The sequence below is a fragment of the Mobula hypostoma genome, chromosome 17 (genome assembly GCF_963921235.1).
Source record: "Mobula hypostoma chromosome 17, sMobHyp1.1, whole genome shotgun sequence".
Classification (NCBI taxonomy): Eukaryota; Metazoa; Chordata; class Chondrichthyes; order Myliobatiformes; family Myliobatidae; genus Mobula; species Mobula hypostoma.
In genome coordinates, this window is record NC_086113.1 from 54987732 (window position 1) to 55009629 (window position 21898).

At 44.7% G+C, this 21898-nt stretch overlaps 1 long non-coding RNA gene across 1 annotated transcript; it reads left to right on the plus strand.

The window, feature by feature from the left end:
• The first annotated feature begins 10458 nt into the window (after nucleotides 1-10458).
• On the plus strand, nucleotides 10459-16491 carry LOC134357745 (uncharacterized). The gene is made up of 3 exons (XR_010020718.1): nucleotides 10459-10548; nucleotides 10967-11058; nucleotides 11650-16491. It is a non-coding gene; the product is annotated as an uncharacterized LOC134357745 (long non-coding RNA).
• Nucleotides 16492-21898: the final 5407 nt, after the last annotated feature.

The window sequence follows — 21898 nt, forward strand, 5'->3', positions numbered from 1 at the left end:
CACATTATTTCCAAGGCATGGCCAATTGTTTGTGACCACAGGATGATGTAAATAAATGTGGCTACTGGAATTATTCATTTATTGAGACACTGCACAGAATTGGCCCTTACAGCTCTGCAAGCCACTTTGCCCAGCAGTCCCTTGATTTAATTTACAATAACCAATTAACCTACCACCTGGTATGTCTTTGGACTGAGGAAGGAAAGTGGAGCACCTGGAGGAAGCCCCCGTGGTCACTGGGAGAAATTCCTTCCAGGCAGCGGCAGGAGTGATATTGGATCCAACTGTTTAATTCTTAGATTAGACTGTTCAATTGTTATTTTCTTTACGCTTTAACAATAAATTGCCTACTTAAATTTTAAGTAGTTCTTATATACAAGTAACAGTGTGTATATGTAGCTATTTAATATATCTCCTTGTGGTTACATATGTATGATTCTGGAAGCTTCTTTTGGTGCAGCATTAATTGAATGAGATTGTTCTCTATGGTTTACTCTTACCTACAAATTTGAATGGAATTATCCTTATCTATGGATATAAAAACAGTTGACCGCAAGGCAGGACCCTCTTACTGTTAGGACACGCACTCAACCACACCAGCTTCCAGGATTTTGATGCTCTAACTCTATGGAAAATAAATAGCTGGCATGGCCCCTTTAAAGACGCAGGCTGCCCCGCTACTTGGTCACCATGTTTTGGTGCCAGCACTTAATACCTAAAGAGCACCTGAACTGAGGTTCAGTGCTCAACCATCAGCTTAGTTTTGGATTCTCATCTGGTTTGGATCATGTCTTCATTTCAGTCTTGTACCATGCCTCGATTCTAGTCTCGGATACTCCAGCACTCGGGTCCTAACCATCCTTCTCTAGGTCTTTTGTCACACTTAATCTCTTTGTCTTTCAAGGCTGATTTATACTTCTGCGTCAAATCAACGCCATACGTACAGCGTAGCTGCCAACTCTACGCGGATCCCTACGCAATAGCCTGACGCGCACCTCTCCCAAAATGTAACTATACATCACAGCAACGCAGACTGCAACAACTGTGATTGGTCCACTTGGTAGCATCGCATTTCCTCCTACACTGCAATAGCTTCCCATTGGCCGACTGAAGGGCAGGGAAGGAACTCTGGCTGCAATGCTTTCCATAAAGCTTTACAGACCTCTGAAATTATGGAGGACACATTTCACTTTTACGAAAAAAGATGCTCGCTTTAAACTTATTTACACCGAGAAAGACTACCATGACCATGAAGCCTTGCACGGGCAGGTATATGCACATGCGCGACATGCCAAAATTGCAGAGCGATGCAGACACACCAACGCACAAGTATAAATGCTCATAACACGCATAGGTTACGGTGTCGAGTTGACGCAGAAGTATAAATCAGCCTTCTGCTACTAGCTTCTGCTCTTGTTACTATCCGTTTCAATTTTCTCTTTGTTCTATTAATGCTTAATAAAAGGATCGTGAGGCAAAAAGATTTGTGCCATTTTCCTGATTACTGAAAAAACCTTGGATTAAAATATTGGAATCTAATAATTGGTGTAGTCAGCAGGGTATTGAAATGTTTTAGGACCTGGAATAATCACAGTCAGAGTGGAATTGTTTGACCCCAACAAAAGGAGGAAGAACTTCTGTTCCAATTTGTCTGAGAGAAGACTTAGTTCAGACTTCAACATCATGGGATGGGAGAAGTGAGGAACTGCCATGTGGCTAATTTGGAAAAAACTGATCTGTAAAAAAGAAACACAAGACGATAGAGCTACGTGCAAACAGGTAGAGTACAGATTACATATGCAAGCCAGTACAGTGTCAAAAATATTAAATTTGTACAAGCAGCAGAACACAAATTTAAATATGTAATTTGTACAAGCCTGCAGAATACATGAAAAAACTTTAAATATGAGCAAGCTATCAGAGTACAGAAGAAGAAAAAATAAATTTAGGTTGCAAGACAACCTATTAAAAATCCAGTTACAATCTATTAATACTTGGAGATCATGGTCAAAATAATATTAATTATGAATTAAGATTGAATCAAAACAACAGCTAAAGTCATGAGACCTATTAAGAAATCTAACCTGAATAAAACATCTCAGTTTGATAAAATTAATGAAAAAGTCTGGACGAAAAATACGAGCGATCTTCAATGAGATTTCCGGGAAGATGTTTCCTGCTCGGCATTGCTGCCTGCCGCATCTCCAATAGTGTCCTTAGGTCAGCTGCAGGGTCCTCAACCAGGGACCACTGCTCATTGATGTTTTGCTCCCTTAGCCCTGGCGCATCTCCTGGTGGCAAAGAAGAGGTACGGACATCTCCCTGTCACTCCCTGCAGCTTTCAGTGGGCTTAGTCTGTCCCCCAGTTTCTGTCCTTCCTCCACAGCCACAGCCAGGAGCTGCCCTTTTCTGCCTCTTCAGCCAAGTCTCTGGTGGCCCTCCTGAGCCTCACTCCAGTCACTGCCATATCATGGAGTAACCTTGTCATTGATGCACAAACGAAGCCGCAGCATCTTACCTCCACAGGGTAGATGATGGTCCTCCAGCTAGCTGCCAGGCCTGAGAACTGCAGCCTCTTCTGCTTGTGGGCAGCCTCCACTCCTTCCTCCCATGGCATGGTTAACTCAGTGAGGACTGTCTCGGTGGCCATGGACTGCTATGTCTGGGCAGAGAGAGCTGGTGTTGATTTCTGTGGGGAGATGTAATTGACTGCCGAGATCTGCCCTCATGTTCCACCCCTTGCCTGTGGAGAGGTATCCTGAAAGAGCTCTTCTACGGCCGCATTCAGCACTCTTACCAGCCTTAATAAGTGGGATGCTTGTCATCCTGCTGGGGAAAGTCTGCTTCTTGCATCCCACCTGCTGGTCTCCAGGACCTCCACCAGCTTCTTCAGGACCTGGATATGCTGCTATTTGTAGCGATCTTGGGACAGTGCAGTCTTGCATCCTGCCAGGAGGTGTTGGAGGTTGGCATTGGTGGTATCATGCAAGGGGCAGTTATCCTCACTGCTGAGGATTTTGGGGGCAGGACAAGGTGTCATAGGTTGCCCTGATGAGGAAGCTGAGTCTGACTCGAGGGACCTTCCACAGGTCAGACCGGCTGGATGATCTGTTTGGGGGACCCTCCCATGTCCAGCTTCACTGCCTTCACCCCGTAGCACTCCTGCTCCATCCCTGTCACCTCCTGCACCACCTCCCCTCCCCTCCGCCAAGTTCTGCATGTCCAGCCTGTATTTGCCGATAACCTCTTGGTGCAGCAGCCTGCTGATGGCCTGATCTACTTCAGCTTGAGCTCTCCATTTATATCCAGTGTGGATTTAAGGCATTGGCATTCCTCACCAGGAGGACTCCCTCAGCTCAACGACCAGTCGTGTTTTCTCCTGCTTGTAGCCCAGGCTGATGGATCTCATGACAACTGTAACATGTTTTTCTCGAAGAGCCCAGTGTCCGAGGCAGCCCCTGCCATTTCCAGATGCACGAGTTGGCGATCCCATCCATCCTACTGGCCATTGATGAGGGAATTTTACACATTTTCAGGGGTCACATCGCCCTTTGGTATAGTGTGAACTGGTAGCACCAAACTTTATCCTTTCTGGGTAGTTGGCCCTAGTCGATTCTGGCCAGGCTCTCTGCAAGCTTTCTCTGTGCTAATTTTCCCATCTGCCTATCAGAGCACTCTGTGGTGTACTGCCTCCTCAGTGGAGGAAGCCTCTGTCCTGACTGTAGCTTCATCCCTCCGGCCACCTGCCTTGCTTCAGTAGTGATGATCTCGAAGGCTGCCACAAACAGGACAGGAGAGGTGGAACATCCCATTGTGACTCCTACTTCGGGCTGCTGCCACCCCATTGTAAAGTCTTGAAAAGAGAAGCCCATCTGGAGGTTACTGAAGTAATCAGAAACCAGGCCTTTAATGCAGTGGGGAATGTAAAAGAACTCCATCGCAAAGTTGATGAGCTGATGAGGCACTGATCGACAGGCATATGCAAGATCCAGCCACATGACGTGGAGGTCACCTACCTCATGCTTGGCTTGTTGGATCTAGTCCCATATCAATGTTACACCCTGGGAAGCCTGGAACTCCTGCCTTCTGACAGCTGGTGTCAATCCATTGCCCCTGAGGTAGCTGGTCATCCTCTTAGCCATGACAGAGAAGACTTTCCTTCAACATTCAGCTATGCAATGCTGCTGAACTGGTAATTGGAACTGGAGTTCTGCCCTTTGGGGACAAACACGCCACAGCCAATTTGATGGGATTTTTCCAGGCAGTTCTCAATGGGTTCCACAGGATCTTTAACATACAAAGTTTTTTGTAAAGCTTGTAAGGAATTCTGTTCGGATCTGGCACTGACGCTGATCTTACCTTTTTGATAACTTCTCCGACTTCACCTACCTAGGGTGGGGAAGTGTCAAACAAGCTGGTGGCAGATCCACCAACAATATGCTGAAAGGCAGTAGGTGCTCAGACGCCCCTGTGACTCTTAATGTAGAACAACTAAAAGCATTACAGACTTTAAAGGTGACATTTTGTACTGCATCTACATTAAAAATCCTTGATACAGGTAAATCGTTTACCCTGCATGTTAACAAGAAACACATAATGGCAGCCTTAACTCAAGGACATGGAGACAACAGTGTTCTGTGGGTTATTACTCTGCCAAAGATCTGTACACTGATTGCCTCTCAATGGCTGAGAGAAGAATTTGCATGGCTAGATAGGCCATTGCCTCTGAAACTGAAGTACAGGCATCAGGAAGAATGCTGTATCTGTATAACTTTTGACTGAAGCCTGTAAGTTGGCAGAAAGAAGATCATCTAATATCTACGCTGATTCTTGATACACTTTTGGAGTTGTTCCTGATTTTACAGACTTAAGAAAACAAAGAGGATTTCTTACAGCTGTAAGAACTCCAATCAAGAATGGCCCACTTGTGCATGTTATACAACTGCCGTCAGAAGTTGCTGCATTGAAATGTAAAAGCCACTCCAAAGTGACTACAGTGAAAAGCTGTGGAAATGTAAAAAGAGGAAGCAGAGGAAGGGATAACAGAAATATAAGTGCCAAGAACATATATAGTGAACCTGATGACTGGAATTATGGAAATGAAGTTGAATTTTGTATTGCAGATGAACATACAAGTGTCACAATGGCCGGGGGGGTGGGGGGCACGGTGTTGTGTTGATGGTGGACCAAAATGCAAGACACAGACACTGAAGTACCAGGAACAGGAACAGACAAAACTAAATGATGGGACAGGACGCAGACTAGGAGTAGGGACAGGAACACAGACTAGACTAGGGAAGCAGGACCAGGATGAGGGCATGGGAACAAGGAGCCTGGGCGTGGACTCCGAACCAGAGACTGGATAAGGACCCAGAACCTGGGTCTTGACTCGGGTTCGGACCCCAAAACCAGGTGGAGACGAGACAAGGCTCGGGTTCTTGGAGATCAGACGAAAACGTGGCAAAGCTCGCATTCTTGGAGACCAGGCGAAGACGTGACGAGGCTCGCATTCTTGGAGACCAGGCGAAGACGTGACGAGGCTCGGGTTCTTGGAGGCCGACAAAGGCAAGGGACAGGAAGGGACCTAGGTCCGGGGATGGCTCCAAGACTCGAGGTGGCCGGTAACCTCGGTGGGCTATGGAACAACCAAATCCATATCTTGATGACTGCACTAGCCTTCCACAGGTGGGTTGCTCCAAGGGGAGACTGACGAGACAATCCAGCAACCACCCTCGATCCCAGAGCCACTTATATTCCCAGCCCCAAGATGAGCATCAGGTGCTTATGGTTAGGTCCAACCGAAACAAGGAACAGCCGGAAAACCCGTAGTTTGCGGACCGGTCCGGTCCATGACAGTATCCTCCCTTCTATGAGAGCCTCCAGGTGACCGAAGAGGCTCTCCAGGACTAAGGATGACTCAGGCAGGTGGGGTATTCAATCAGGAGGGAACCCAGGGTGACGGGAGTTAGACGACAGTGTCTGCGTGGCTGGGTCCATGAATGGCTGGGTCATTCTGTCACAATGGGGGGCATTGATGGCGGACCAAAATGCAAGACACAGACACTGAAGTACTAGGAACAGGAATGGACAAAACTAAATGATGGGACAGGACGCAGACCAGGAGTAGGGACAGGAACCAGAAACCAGATTCTTGGAGACCAGGCGAAGACATGACGAGGCTCGGGTTCTTGGAGACCAGGCAAAGACGTGATGTGGCATGGGTTCTTGGAGGCCGACAGAGGCAAGGGACAGGAAGGGACAGAACCAACCGCAGGGTAACAGCAATCGGCCAAGCTTACTCGATGGAGGCAAGGGACAGGAAGGGAGCTAGATCCAGGGTGGCTCTAAGACTCAAGGCGGCCGGTAACCTCGGCGGGCTATGAAACAGCCGAGTCCATATCTCGATGACTGCACTAGCTTTCCACCGGTGTGTTGCTCCAAGGGGAGACTGATGAGACAACTCAGCAACCACATTCTATCCCAGGGCCACTTATATTCCCAGCCCCAAGATGAGCACCAGGTGCTTATGGTTAAGTGCAACTGAAACAAGGGACAGCCAGAAGACCCAGAGTCCGGAGCCTGCGGACCGGACTGAACCATGACAACAAGATTATCTAGCAGAGCAGATACGCTCCCTGGGACACAGTGGATTGCAAATGATGATCAACAGATTCTCCCACTGGTTGTGGATTCCAAAGTTCAGGGCACAAGCTTAACAGACATTTGAAAGATGCATGACATGCAAGAAAGCAAATCCTGGAGCAGCGGAAAAAGCCCCACCTGATCCATTTTTTACACTCACAAGTGGACTCATACATACTGGTAATAGTGTACGTATTTTCAAGAAGGGTGGAAGTTATTCCATCAAGGAAAGACACACACACACACACACACACACACACACACACACACGCCACTGGTCAAGGACTATATTCTATATTCCTAGATGGGGATTGCCCTGTCACATTGACTCTGACCAGTGAACACATTTCACTGGGAGTGTTCTTCAGGAATTATGTCGATTGATGAACATTGAATGGCCTTTTCATTGTGCATAGGAATGAAAAGTATAGGAATAGAATGCCGTGGAGGATAAATGCGTGGCTGAGGGATTGGAGCAGGGGGCAGGGATTCAGATTTCTGGATTACTGGGACCTCTTTTAGGGCAGGTGGGACCTGTACAAAAAGGAATTTCCCCCTGGGATCAATAAAGTATGACTATGACTATGACTTGAATCCCAGGGGGACCAATATCCTAGTGGGGAGGTTTGCAAAGGCTATTGGGGAGAGTTTAAACTAGAATTTCTGGGGGGTGGGAACCGAACTGAAGTGACGGAGGAAAGGGAGGTTAGCTCACGGACAGAGAAAGCTTAGAGTCAGTGCGAGAGGGAGGTGATAGAGAAGGGACGTGCTCCAACCAATGGTTTGAGATGTGTCTATTTTAATGCGAGGAGTATTATGAACAAAGCGGATGAGCTTAGAGCATGGATCAGTACTTGGAGCCATGATGTTGTGGCCTTTACAGAGACTTGGACGGGGCAGGAGCAGTAATGGCTACTTCAAGTGCCAGGGTTTAGATGTTTCAGAAAGGACGGGGAGGGAGGCAAAAGAGGTGGGGACGTGGCACTGTTGATCAGAGATAACGTCGTGACTGCAGAAAAGGAGGAAGTTATGGAGGGGTTATCTATGGAGTCTCTGTGGGTGGAAGTTAGGAACAGGAAGGGGTCAATAACTCTACTGGGTGTTTTTTTATAGACCAACCAATAATACATCGAGGAACAGATAGGGAGACAGATTCTCGAAAAGAGTAGTAATAACAGGGTTATTGTGGTAGGAGATATTAATGTCCCAAATATTGATTGGCACCTCCCTAGAGTGAGGAGTTTAGATGGGGTGGAGTTTGTTAGCTGTGCTCAGGAAGATAAGCCTACAAGAGGAGAGGCTGCACTTGATCTGATATTGGGAAATAAACCTGGTCAGATGTCAGGTCTCTCTCTGGGAGAGCATTTTGGAGATAGTGATCACAATTCTATCTCCTTTACCATAGCATTGGAGAGCAATAGGAACAGACAAGTTAGGAAAATGTTTAATTGGAGTAAGGGGAGATATGAGGCTAATAGCAGGAACTTGGAAGCATAAATTAGGAACAGATGTTCACAGGGAAACGTACAGAAGAAATGTGACAAATGTTCAGGGGTTATTTGTGTGGAGTTCTGCATAGGTACGTTCCAATGAGACAGAGAAAGGTACAGGAACGGTGGTGTACAAAGGCTGTTGTAACTCTAGTCAAGAAGAAAAGAAAAACTTACGAAAGGTTCAAAAAGCTAAGTAATGATACAGATCTCAAAGATTATAAGGCTAGCAGGAAGGAGCTTAAGAATGAAATTAGGAGAGCCAGAAGGGGCCATGAGAAGGCCTTAGCAGACAGGAATAAGGAAAACCCCAAGGCAATCTATAAGTATGTGAAGAGCAAGAGGATAAGACATGAGGGAATAGGACCAATCAAGTGTGACAGTGGAAAAGTGTGTATGGAACTGGAGGAGATAGCAGAGGTACTTAATGAATACTTTGCTTCAGTATTTACTACAGAAAAGGATCTTGGCGATTGTAGGGATAACTTACAGCAGATCAAAATGCTTGAGCATGTAGATATCAAGGAAGAGGATGTGGTGGAGCTTTTGGAAAGCATCAAGTTGGATAAGTCACTGAGACCGGACGGGATGTACCCCAGGCTACTGTGGGAAGCAAGGGAGGAAATTGTTGAACCACTGGCGATGATCTTTGCATCATCAGTGAGGACAGAAGAGGTTCCGGAGGATTGGAGGGTTGTGGATGTTGTTCCCTTACTCAAGAAAGGGAGTAGAGATAGCCCAGGAAATTACAGACCAATGAGCCTTACTTTAGTGGGTGGTAAGTTGATGGAATAGATCCTGAGAGGCAGGATTTATGAACATTTGGAGAGGCATAATATGATTAGGAATAGTCAGCATGGCTTTGTCAAAGGCAGGTCATGCCTTACAAGCCTAATTCAATTTTTTGAGGACGTGACTAAACACATTGATGAAGGTGAAGCTGTAGATGGATTTCAGCAAGGCATTTGATAAGACACAACATGCAATGCTTATTGAGAAAGTAAGGGGGCATGGGATCCAAGGAGCCATTGCTTTGTGGATCCAGAACTGACTTACCCACAGAAGGCAAAGATGGATGTAGATGGGCCATATTCTTCTTGGAGGTCGGTGACCAGTGGTGTGCCTCAGGGATCTGTTCTAGGACCCCTATTCTTTGTGATTTTTATAAATGACCTGGATGAGGAAGTGGAGGGATGGGTTAGTAAATTTGCTGATGACACAAAGGTTGGGGGTGTTGTGGATAGCGTGGAGGGCTGTCAAAGTTTACAGCGGGACATTGATAGGATGCAAAACTGAACTGAGAAGTGGCAGATGGAGTTCAACACAGATAAGTGTGAGGTGGTTCATTTTGGTAGGTCAAATATGATGGCAGAATATAGCATTAGAGCTAAGTCTCTTGGCAGTGTGGAGGATCAGAGGGATCTTGGGGTCCGAGTCCATAGGACACTCAAAGCTACTGCGCAGGTTGACTCTATGGTTAAGAAGGCATAAGGTGCATTGGCCTTCATCAACTGTGGGATTGAGTTTAAGAGCCGAGAGGTAATGTTGCAGCTATATAGGACCCTGGTCAGACCCCACTTGGAGTACTGTGCTCAGTTCTGGTCGCCTCACTACAGGAAGGACATGGAAACCATAGACAGGATGCAGAGGAGATTTACAAGGATGTTGCCTGGATTGGGGAGCATGCCTTATGAGAATAGGTTGAGTGAACTCGGCCTTTTTCCCTTGGAGCGACGGAGGATGAGAGGTGACCTGATAGAGGTGTGCAAGGTGATGAGAGGCATTGATCGTGTGGATAGTCAGAGGCTTTTTCCCAGGGCTGAAATGGCTAGCCTGTGAGGGCATAGTTTTAAGGTGCTTGGAAGCAGGTACAGAGGAGATGTCAGGGGTAAGTTTTTTTACACAGAGAGTGGTGAGTGCGTGGAATGGGTTGCCAGCAGCAGTGGTGGAGGTGGAAATGATAGCGTCTTTTGAGAGACTCATGGAGCTTAAAAAAATAGAGGGCTATGGGTAACCCAAGGAATTTCTGAGGTAAGGACACGTTCGGTACAGCTTTGTGTGCCGAAGGGCTTGTATTGAGCTGTAGATTATCTATGTTTCTATGTTACAACACCCAGAGTCATCAGGACAAGTCGAACAATGGAATCATTAAATGACGACTGTCTAAGTATCATGAGGAAGCAGTACCATGGCCTGCAACTCTTTTTATCATTTTCTGTAGCATCAGAACAACCCCAAACAGGAAAACTAAACTAGTGGTTTCTGCCACTTGAAGTGATCCAACAGAAGAACACCACCCCCAGCTTCCTGGTGAGTGAGTCCTAATTAAGAAACCACATAAGGTTCCACTGGGAGCTCGATGGTCCTTGTCAAGTGCTGTTAAATACCAACTCAGTGGTGAAAGTGGAAGGTAAAAGTAAGTGGATAGACTTCAGCCATTAAAATGGTACCTGATGAGGACAACAAGCACTGTGGTTAACATGATAGCAACCTTTTGGCCCAGTGCCTACATTGCAGGTCTACAGTGATCAAATCGCTAACCAGCCAGAAGACTTTAAGCAAGTTGACAACTACTGAACATTATGAAGTTTATTCTTCTGTTAGTTGTTGTTATATTTTTAACATTTTCCTTACTTACTTGGAATGCTAATATTCATACTGATATACTTTATCATAATTTACATGATTTTTACTTGTATAATGGTCAATTAATAAAATAGTTCAAATTCATATAAGTGTGCTTTTAACCTGCCTAACCATGAAGTATTCTATGAATACTTTGAAGAATATATACCTAAGTTAAGTAGTTTTTGATTATTTTATATGTAACTTAGGTGCCACAAGCAACACTTGTTCGGGCTGAAACGTCGACTGTGCTTCTTCCTATGGATGCCGTCTGGCCTGCTGCGTTCCACCAGCATTTTGTGTGAGTTGCTTGAATTTCCAGCATCTGCAGATTTCCTCGTGTTAGATGCCACAAGTTTTTCTGCCTCTGAATTTTCAAATGTAGTGATTCTAAATGTGTGATTTAGAATCAAAGGTGGGGATGGGGGTTCGTTGGATCCAACTGTTTAATTCTTAGATTATACTGTTAAATTATTATTTTCTTTGCAGTAACATTTAATGGCCTGCTTGCATTTTAAGTAGTTCTTATATGCAAGTAACTGCTTACTACGCTTCCTAATGGTACACAGGGACTTCTGGCATAGGGTGGTGAATCTCTGTAACCCTTTACTTTGGTGGGTTGCGGATGCTAGGTCATTGGAAACATTTAAGAAGGAGTTAGATAAGTTTATCAAAAACCAGGGAATTGGGGGTTTATGTGGATCTGGTACAGAAGAGGAGATGAAACCAGTGTAGATAAGCCATGATCAGATTGAATAAATGTTTTCAATGACCTAGCATACTGGTCAAAGACGGAGCTGAGTGATGTTGGCGCTAAGCAGCGACTCCCTTGTTTGCATCTTTGGAAACAGCTCTATTTCTATCTTTGATATCTCTTTTTCTCCCTTCCAAGGTTCTTTTGGAGTTACACTCTGACTTCAGTTCTTTGCAGGAATGGGACGCGCTTTCAGGGCCTCACAACCAGCCACTTTTCGATATGCCAAGATCACGGCCTTAAAGACTAGCGCGCCTTCAGGGTGTTGGATTTTCATGGCTCTGAAGGCAGGTGTTTTCAAGGCTGATACCGCCGCTGACAACTGATGCATCACGGGCGAACAAGGAAGATCGGAAGTAGTTGGCTTGCTGTCGGCAGTGTGCCCAGAGGCACACAGCTCAGAAGAAGTGATGCAACAGACTTTTAAACACCATAAATCAGTGAGTTGTTCTGTTATGTCTCCCCTCTCGCTGTGAAATGGGGACATCTACTTTTGCTTTATTAGGGGGAGAGAGAGAACCTGTGGTATGAACAAGTAGTCATTGGGGTACTGCAAGTCTGTGTCTTTGTTGATCCTTTGCAGCACACTTGAGTGCTCGGTGGGGGATGCCGATGCATTTTTGCTGGTGGGGGAGGGCCGTTGCTTTGCTGCTGCTTGTGCGTGGGAGGAGGGAGTGGGGGGCTTTGGGTTCTACATTTAACTGTTGTTCATTCTTGGGGGCACTCTGTTTTCATAGATGATTACGAAGAAAAAGAATTTCAGGATGTAAATTGTATACATTTCTCTGACATTAAATGTACCTATTGAAACCTATACCTATTGAATAATGGGACAGGCTTGAGAGGCCGAGTGGCCTAGTGTTGCTCCTTTTTCCTTACGCTCTGGAACAGAAATGTGTAGGCACATTTAATGGCGTCAGGGGCCTAGGGCACAGGAATTGTTGTCTATAATTGATTTACTATTGTCACATGTACTGAAGTACAGTGAAAACGTTTGTTTTGCCTGCCATCCATACTGATCATTTCACCAAAGAAGGTCAGAAAAGTAATACAAGGGAAAATTGTTTTCCCTTTATTATCTCTCAGGTTTCAACAACTGTCATTGGTGTTGGTGGGGAGTCAAATTGTTTTTGTCATTACAAAGCATACAGCTGCAGTAATGTCTTCTGGCAGCTTTGATCAGATAAATCCTGTGAGAAGGGAGTACGAACCATAAAGGTTTCAGTCAGGAAGTCCAGAGATTAGGATCTTGGCAGATGAGTCCACAGTTAGGACAGTTAAATTCAAGGTGGCCTAATCAATATAGCATAACGTCAGTAGAGGTCGTAGAATTGGCAAGCAGGGCCACAAGGGATTTGCTTCACCAGGACCCAATGTAAGTTGTAAAGCACAGGATGATTGTTGAACAGGGCCATGAGGATTAAGACTTGGGTGGCAGAGATTTGGAGACCTGAAGTTTAGGATAGGGGAGACCAGCCAGAAAGACATGAGAATAGTCAAGTGCAGAATTAACAAGGACATGAATGGGAGTTTCAGCAGAGGATGAGCTGGGTCTGGGGGCAGAGGAGAACACAGTCCCTTGGAACCAAGGCATCATCGATCAAGAATGCCATCAAAGAATCCGAGTAAAGCCAGTGAAAAATAGATATGGTCACTGGAGATCAATTAGCTCATCCGATGGACACTGCTGCTAGAGTTTCTCAGGGCAGTGCCCTGGGCCTGGACAATCTCAGCCGCTTCTTCAATGGCATCCTTGCAAGGTGGGGTAATTAGTGCAAATACCCACTGATGGCTGCACACCAGCCAGCTTGACTTGTTTCCTTCCAATTTGTACTTCTGAGTTCACAGAGCTGCTCGGACTCACAGGCAATGGAATCTGTGTAACATTCAGGTGTGGACTGGTAATTGGCAAGTAACAGTTATCCACACAGAAGTTCCAGGCAATGACCAGAAGTAAGAGAGAGTCATGGGCCAAAGGACTTGTACTGTGCAGTAATGTTCTATGTACTATGTTCTCAAGGGGCAGTCTGATAGTCACTCAACAATAGACATGCAATCATCAGTCATTATCAATGACTCCTCCTTTCCTCTTGCCTTCTGGTTACTCCTTTTTTTTGCTGCTATTTTGGGCAGCCTGCAGATAACGAACACTGAGCTGAACTGGACTCATTCGGTTTTGTGTTTCGTATTCTGTACTTTTCGCTCATTTTTCATGTTGCTGTTTGTGTGATTTGTTTTTTTTTGTACACGGGGAGGGGTTGATGTTTATCTTTGAAGGGGTTCCATGATTTTCTTTGTTTTGTGGCTGTCTTTAGGGAAGGGTTGTACACTGCATACATATTTTGATAATAAATGGACTTTGAATTACAGTGTTTCTCATCCTTATAACAATCATTTGAGTTTGAAATAATCCAGAAGCGGAGGAATTCTGTAAAGCCCATAGTGAATGCAATATTTCCTTATGTATTCACTTCAACAAAGGATGTTGCTGGGGTCTGCACATGTGGGTGCTTCAAAGTGACAAAAATCACCAGAATTCCCTCCAAGTTAAATGATAGGTGGCAATTCCTGTGGACCATAAAGACAAATAACGCCTTTCAAACCCTAATGATCTTGAAATTGCATATGGTACGTCATCCATGATAGACAGATGCTGCAAGAGAAAAGAACAGGACACACCTGATTAGGCCTGAATACAGTTGGAACTCAACCACTGTCACCCTGGGTAATTTCCTGCTTAGCTTTCACTTTCATGGTCAACTTGGCATTAAGATAAAGAAACATCAGTTGTCCGGAAGTGCTGCCGTTTTGCTTCCTTCCTTTGAAAAGCACACTGCCCCTTTTGTTTTACTAAGCAGTGGAACAAGGTTTCTCCTGTGGATTTGCTCAATGCATCCTAGTAAGGAATATTCAATATTTGCAAATAGGAGTGATATATTGTTTTACAAAGGCAATAACCACACACTCAATTGCTAAGCGACTTTGAAATAATCAGCAACAACAGCATAAAAACACCTGACATTCAGACCTCGACAGCTGTGAACAATTAAAACTAGTCTGGTCCGCTGGGAATCATTCAAAGAATGACTTGTCCATGAAGACTAGGAGAATGGCTGAAGGCACATTGAGAGCTAACTCACACTTTACTAGTCTATTACTGGTGTTGGCAGAAGTCTCAGGCTTTGTACCATTTCACCTAAAAGGAAATCATGTGAGATAAACCAGTTCCCAACTTTTCGTTTGAGTTTGGCTGCAGAGTAAATCTCACATTGCTGCTGTAACCCACAAGTAGCTCAACTTCACATAATCCAAGTCACAAATTTGCACCAGTTGTTCCATAGTCAGATGAAATTTGAACATATTGTAAAATAGTACAAAATAGGGTCAGGACCTTCAACCCACCATGTCTGCACTGAACATGATGCCAAATTAAATGAAATCTTTCCAGTCAAGATAGTGCCAAGCTACAGCCTCCATCGAGATTGTGGTTCAGACATAGTTGTTTTTTTAAGTTAGTAGGGATGGTTTTGGGACAGAGAAAGGAGTCAGGAGTCTAGTTAGGGATTATGGACAAATTAGAGGTCAGATTAGGGTTTAGGTACAGGGATGTGAAGGAATTAGAGGTCAGGCTGGACTCTAGCCCTCAGCTCTGTGCGCCTTGTTTGATGGCCAGTGACGTGGACAGGGTGACAAAAGAAATCTGGAGTGTAGGCCTCCGCTCCACACTCAAAGGCTAGTGATGTAGATGTGTGCTGAAGCACCTTCGTGGCTGTCGTGCTGGAAAGTGCTATAGCTGAGAAGCAGCAAGGATGAGGGCTGGTGGCCTTGCGAGGAGGAGTCATGGGGCCAGTGATTTCTAGGTATGCAAATTGGGGAATCCCGAGTCCAAGGCCTAGAGTTCATGATGCCATCGTTAGCAGGTCTGGGGGCTGATAGTGAAGATTGAAGCATAGAGGATAATTGGAAGTCTAGAAGTTGAAGCCTAATTGCTGAAGCCCTGGATCTACGAGTCTGAGAGTGCAGTGGAGAAGATGGAGGCCCGTTGTCTCCGAGTCTATGAGTCCACTGTAGGATGGAGGCCCAGAGGCCTGCCCTGGGGCTGGAGGAATGTCTGTTTGTGTGTGGGTGTGTGGAGTGAGTGGGATGGAAGAAAGGGGCTTGTTTTGCTGATGTTTTGTTGCTTGTTGTGTTCTATGTAGTTCTGCCAAGCATTATGGCCATACCGCATTGCCCAAGCATGCGTGGTGCATTTGTGAGTTGCTCCCAGCGCAAACTTAAGTTGTGTTGGTTGTTAACACAAATGTTGCATTTCGCTGTATATTTCTGGGTATGTACATGTGATAAATAAATAAATCTGAATCTGAATATTTTGTGATCTATATCCCTGAATCTTCAAGTGTCCACTGAACAGTCTATCTATTGCCTCTGCTATGTTTGGCTATCGGATCCAAGCACCCAAAACTCACAGTGGAAAAAACATACCTTGCACTTACATCTCCTTTAAACTGTCCCCATTTCACATTAAACGTATGTTCTCTGTTTACATTTCTACCTTGGGAACAAGGTTCTGACACTCCACCCTGTCTTTGTCTCTCATTATTTTATAAATGGCTATCCAGTGTCCCCTCAACTTCTGACACTCTAGTGCAGGGGTTCCCAACCTTTTTTATGCCATGGACCAATACCATTTTGCAAGGGGTCCATGGACCATAGGTTCAGAACCTTTGTTCAAGAAAAAACAGCCCAAGTTTGCCCAACCTACCTAAAAAGGTAAAAATTCATTGCAAAATATTGTGGTGAATTATTTTAAACTGAAGGATAAAATTCTGACCAGAAACAAATGATGAAAGATACCAAATCAAAACAAAGGTAGTATACTTGGTTGACACAAAATAGCAGCAAGGTACTGCACCACAGCAAACAGGTTCACCTTGGTTCCTAACTGGCAGGATTAGTGACCTCAGCTCCCCTGGAGTCATTGATCCTGTGGGCTGGATTTGGCTGGACAGCTGATATGTGGAGTTGTGCTTGCACAAACTGGAAGGCTACTCGCAGCCCCTACAGAATGGAGGGTAAATGCAGAAATTGGATAGCTAATATCATCCTTATCCAAAAGCTTTTTGAAATCTGTTTCATTGCTCATTGGTGCAAAGTTGCTGTATTCACCTCATGACTATGGTCTAAAAATATCAAGAGTTTCTGCAGATGCTGGAAATCCAGAGCAACACACACAAAATGCTGGAGGAACTCAACAAATCAGGTAGTATCTACAGAGGGGAATAAATAGTCAGATTTTGGGGCCAAGAGCCTTCATCGGGGATTGGAAAGGAAGGGGAAAGAAGCCAGAATAAAGAAGTGGGGGAAGAGGAAGGTGTGAAAGCTGGGAGGTGATAAGTGAAACCAGGTGAGGAAAAGGGTGCGTGGTTGGGGAAGGGGTGAATGAAATAAGAAGCTGGGAGGTGATAGGTGGAGGAGTTAAAGAGCTGAAGAAGAAGGAATCTAATAGGAAAAAGTGGACTATGAAAGAAATGGAAAAGGAGGGGAACCAGAGAACGGTGATGGGCAGATGAGAAGAAGAGAGGGGAGAGAGAGTAACCATAATGGAGAAAGGAAGAAGAGAGAAGGAATGAGCGGGCAGAACTTACCAGAAGTTGTTCATTCCATCAGGTTGGACACGACCAGATGGAATATGGGTGTGTTGCTCCTCCAACCTGAGTTTGGCTTCATGATGCAGTAGAGGAGGCCAGGGACTGACATAATGGAATAGGAATGGGAAGTCAAATTGAAATGGGCGGCCACACGGTACACCCACCTTTTGTGGCTGATGGAGTGAAGGTGCTCGAAGGAGTGGTCCCCAAGCTACGTCGAGTCTCACTAATGTAGAGAAAGCCACACCACAAGTACTGGATACAGTAGATGACCTCAACAGACTCACAGATGAAGTGTCACCTTACCTGGAAGGACTGATTAGAGCCCTGAATGGTGGTGAGGGAGGAGGTGTAGGGCCTGGTGTAGCACATTCCCACCCTTGTAGGGATAAATGCCAGGAGGGAGATCAGCGGGGAGGGTCAAGTGGACAATGGAGTCACAAAGAGACTAATCCCTGGGAAAAATGGAGAATGGGGGGTTGGTGGGTTTAGTTGATGTGCTTAGTGATAGGATCCTGTTGAAGAAGGCAGAATCTATGGAGGATGATACACTGGATAGGGAGACTTGGTGGATGGCAGTTAAGGACAAGAGAAACTCTCCACCTATTATAGCAAAGAATGGTGTGAGGGCAGATGTGAGGGAAATGGAGGAGATGCAGATGAGGCATCAATGACAGTGGAAGGGAAACCCTGTGCTTTGAAGAAAAAGGATATTTCAGATATTCTGGGATGGAAATCCTCATCCTAAGAACAAATGCAGCAGAGATGGAGGAACGAAGAAAATTAATAGGATCTTTACAAGTGACAGGGTAAGAAGAGGTATAGACAAGGTAACTGTGAGATTCATTAGGTTTATCAGTAGACAGTCTGTCTCCGGAGATGGAGACAGAGAGACAAAGAAAGGGAAGGGCGGTATCAGAGATGGATCCGGTAAATTTCAGAGAAGGGTGGAAGCAGGAGGCGAAGTTGATGAAATTGATGAGCTCAGCATGGATGCTTGAAGCAGCACCAATACATTCGTCAATGTAGAGGAGAAAGACTTGAGGAGCATTAACACTGTAGGCTTGGAACATGGATTGATCCACATAGCTGATGAAAAGGCAGGTGGAACTGGGGTCCCGGCATATGCCTTTGGTTACACCTTGGATATGGGTAAAGTGGGAGGAGGTGAGAGATAAATTATTAACGGTGAGATTCAGTTCTGACAGGCAAGAGGAGAATGGTGGTGAAGGGGAACTTGTTAAGTCTGTTTTATAGAAAGAAGTGGATAGTTTTAAGGCCTTCCTGATGGAGGATAGAAGTTTATAGGGACTAGACATTTGTAGTGAAAATGAGGTGATCAGGGCCAGGGAACTTAAAGTGATCGAACGTGTGAAGTGTCATGAATGGGGTTCAGAAGAGACTGAACCAAGGAGGACAAAATTAAGTTGAGGTATACAGACATCAGGTCAGTGAGGCAGGAGCAGTCAGAGACAGTGGGCCTATCCAGACAGTCAGGCTTGTGGATCTTGGGCTGAAGGTAGAATAAGGGAACCGTAAGGAAGGTGTCAGAGATTTCTAGAGTCAATGAGGTTGATGATGGTGCAGGAGACAATTGCCTAATGCTCTTTATTGGGGTCCTGTTCAAGGGGCAAATAGGAGGACGGGAGGTGTCTGAGAGTTGCTTCAGTAAGGTAGTGGTCAGTTCACCAGACTGCAACATAACCCCAACATCGAGATATTAGGCCTTGTCAGCACTAGTTTAGGTAATTCTCAGTTTAGGCCAAAAAGGACCATGCTAACTAACACTGAAAATTAACCTATGTGAAGTTTATTATAATGTACTTATTATTATCGACTGTGTAAAAAGTTAAATTATTGTTTGTCTTTATTGACGTCTTTTCTGTATTTAATTGATTTAATACAGTTAATACTTTTTTATACTTCACATTGTGAAGCTGATTTGACATTATTCCAGCAGTCCTGCTCAGTGTTTATTCACTATGCAGATAAGTGATTGCTTTTCCTATCCACACAAGGCGCCAATGCCTTGCGGAGGAATTTGCATTTATTATATGGTTGGGTAGTAGAAAATTAGTTCACTGGATATCGATGAAGAACTGCACCTGCTTTCAGCAGTTATAGCAAGATGCAGCTCACAAGTTCTCCCCTCTATCTCCATCAATACCGCGTACCACGAACCACAACATCCATGCCATCGGCCTTCCAGTACACCCACCATCATCTCGAAGGCAAAGGTCTCATAAAAACATCATAAAGCGGAAAAAACGTGACACCAGGGAATTTAAAAATATATATATATAAAACAAATTTTATTATTATGTATTGCAATGCACTGCTGCTGCATAACAACATATTTCACAACATTTGGCAATGATATTAAACCTGATTCTGATTCTGATTGTGCTAGTTTCCTCTTGGTGGTCCAGTTTCTTCCCACATCCCAAAGTCATGAGGGTTGTTTGGTTAATTGTCCACTGCAAGTTGCCCCTAGTGGTAGAGTCTGATGGGGAAGTTAATGGGTATTTGGAAAGAATTTTGAAAAAGGATTAATGTAGGAATAGTGTATATGGGTGATGGTTGGTAGAGATCTGATGAGTCAAAGGGCCTATTTCTCAGCTGTTTTTCTACTATGCTAAATAGAATGGAAAACAACTTTGTCTAGCATCATCCACAGCACCAATAACCTGAAATAATCTGCTATTTATAGTGAACCAGTTACAACATTCACTTCTGATAGAGAGCAGATTTGAAGTGAGGGCAGGAATCAGCAGTGGTCTAATAACCTCTACTGCACCAAGGCCTAAACTGTAAGTTGTAACTTGTGATACCAGCCAAGTGTTTTCGCCAAGAACATAACAGTGTCTGATCTCTTTGGCTGTCACAGTGGTTCCAAACGGGATCACCAGTGTTTCTGCATCAAAGGCCTCTGCCTTCAGCAGATGCCCTGTCAAAAGCAGAATCGAAATACAACAATACATTCCATTGCTGGACTCTGGGTGGAGCCTCGGGAGTGTCCCAACTTTACATTGGACCTAACACGGAATCCAAGATCTCCTTAACTCCATTGGAGATTCCAGCCTTTTGGATTAGGTGGCAAAGGGGAAGATAGTAGTTTTATTATCTTGTGTAGTTTTATGTTTAAGTCATTTATCGATGTTGCTACTTAACTTCATTTATTCACGGAAATTTAGTTTTTATAATTGTTTACTTCAAATGTAATGGCTTTAGATGTCTTTGAATATCAGTTTAGAATTATGAAAATGATTGCACAGGCTTTAAAGTCAATAGAACCAGAAGTGAACAGAGCTTTCAGGAGCATTCTAGGATTGGGGCTGGGCTCTGATACCATTCAGAAGGCTTCTCTGTTCCACTTCAACTTGTCCTGGACAGGACAGGTGTCTGGAGAGGTTGATCTTTTGGGATGGGGGCACCAGTCCAACAGGATCTGGATCACCGGTCAATGGTAGCTCTTTCAAACTTTGAACCAATCAAGGAGAAGAAGAGTCGAGGTCCCCCGTGCTAGGTACAAGCACCAGTACTTTTCAATATATAAAGTAAACCTCTGGTAGTCTGCTGTTTGACTGGTTAGAAATCCCAGTGCTTCAGCAAATGCCTCACCAGATAATGTTACTCTCGGTCTCTGCTAATCCACCAGCCAGGAGCCCCTGTTCTTACACATCCCTTATGTGCACCAGTGTGCAAACTGAGGCCCGACAAGTGGAGGGAGAGCACAGGAACCTGTGCAGGCCTTTCACTCTCTTGAACCTGGTTCCTGTGCTCTCTTTAAACTCATATGGGCCCCATTTCTCATCCTCCTTGTAATATACTTGGTTCTGTTTACCAGGCTTCCATTAAGAATATACGTTTGAGTAAACACTGTAAGTTTAAGATAAGTGAATTAAAAGTCTGTGGAAGCATTAATAAAATAACATGCCATGGTCTAGAAAATTGGCTTGTCCAGTATTAACAAAGTTCCAGCTTGATAGATTAACAGAGTCTTAGTGTATACTTCGGGTTTTCCAAGTATAGTATCTAAGCAGTAAACTACAATAGCTCAAAGAGTAGAAATGACAGGATTGGATAGAAACCAAATGCAAAATAGAACCTTCCTTATATTCTGCTTGAGTAGCCCCTGTGTTTCTTTCTAACTCCCACAACTCTACCCAGGATTGGTCCCTCCCACTTGGTTTTGCTTTTCCAGTTCCTCCTCCTCCTTTACTAGACCCATCACCCTCCCCCGTATGGTTCCGTCTACCCATCACCCACAAAACCCTACCTGGGTTTCTTCTCCCTTCGTTCATCTTTCCTATGTCTTCCCCTACCTGGTTCCATCTGCCCGGATGCCATTACTGGCTCCACCTTTCACCCTCCAGCTTCTGTCTTAACACTCCACAACACTCCCCTTCCTTACCTGGCTTTACCTCCTCATCTAATTTCACCTGTTTCCTACCTGACTCCCTTTCTCACATGTCCCTCTCAGCTTTATCTTCTCTCTGCATTCTGAGTCTTGATACAAGGTCTTGACGCAGAATGCCAACCAGCCCAATGACTCCACAATCCTGCTTGACTGGACGAGTTCTTCTGGCAGTTTTATTTCCCCCTAAGGAATTGGAAAAGATGCATTGCTGGAAAATCACCCCAAATTAATTCTGCTAAATACACTATGTATAGTCTTGCCAGCACTTCATACTCTTCCTCCAAAATTCTTTCCACAGACTCACAAGAAGTTATTCAGT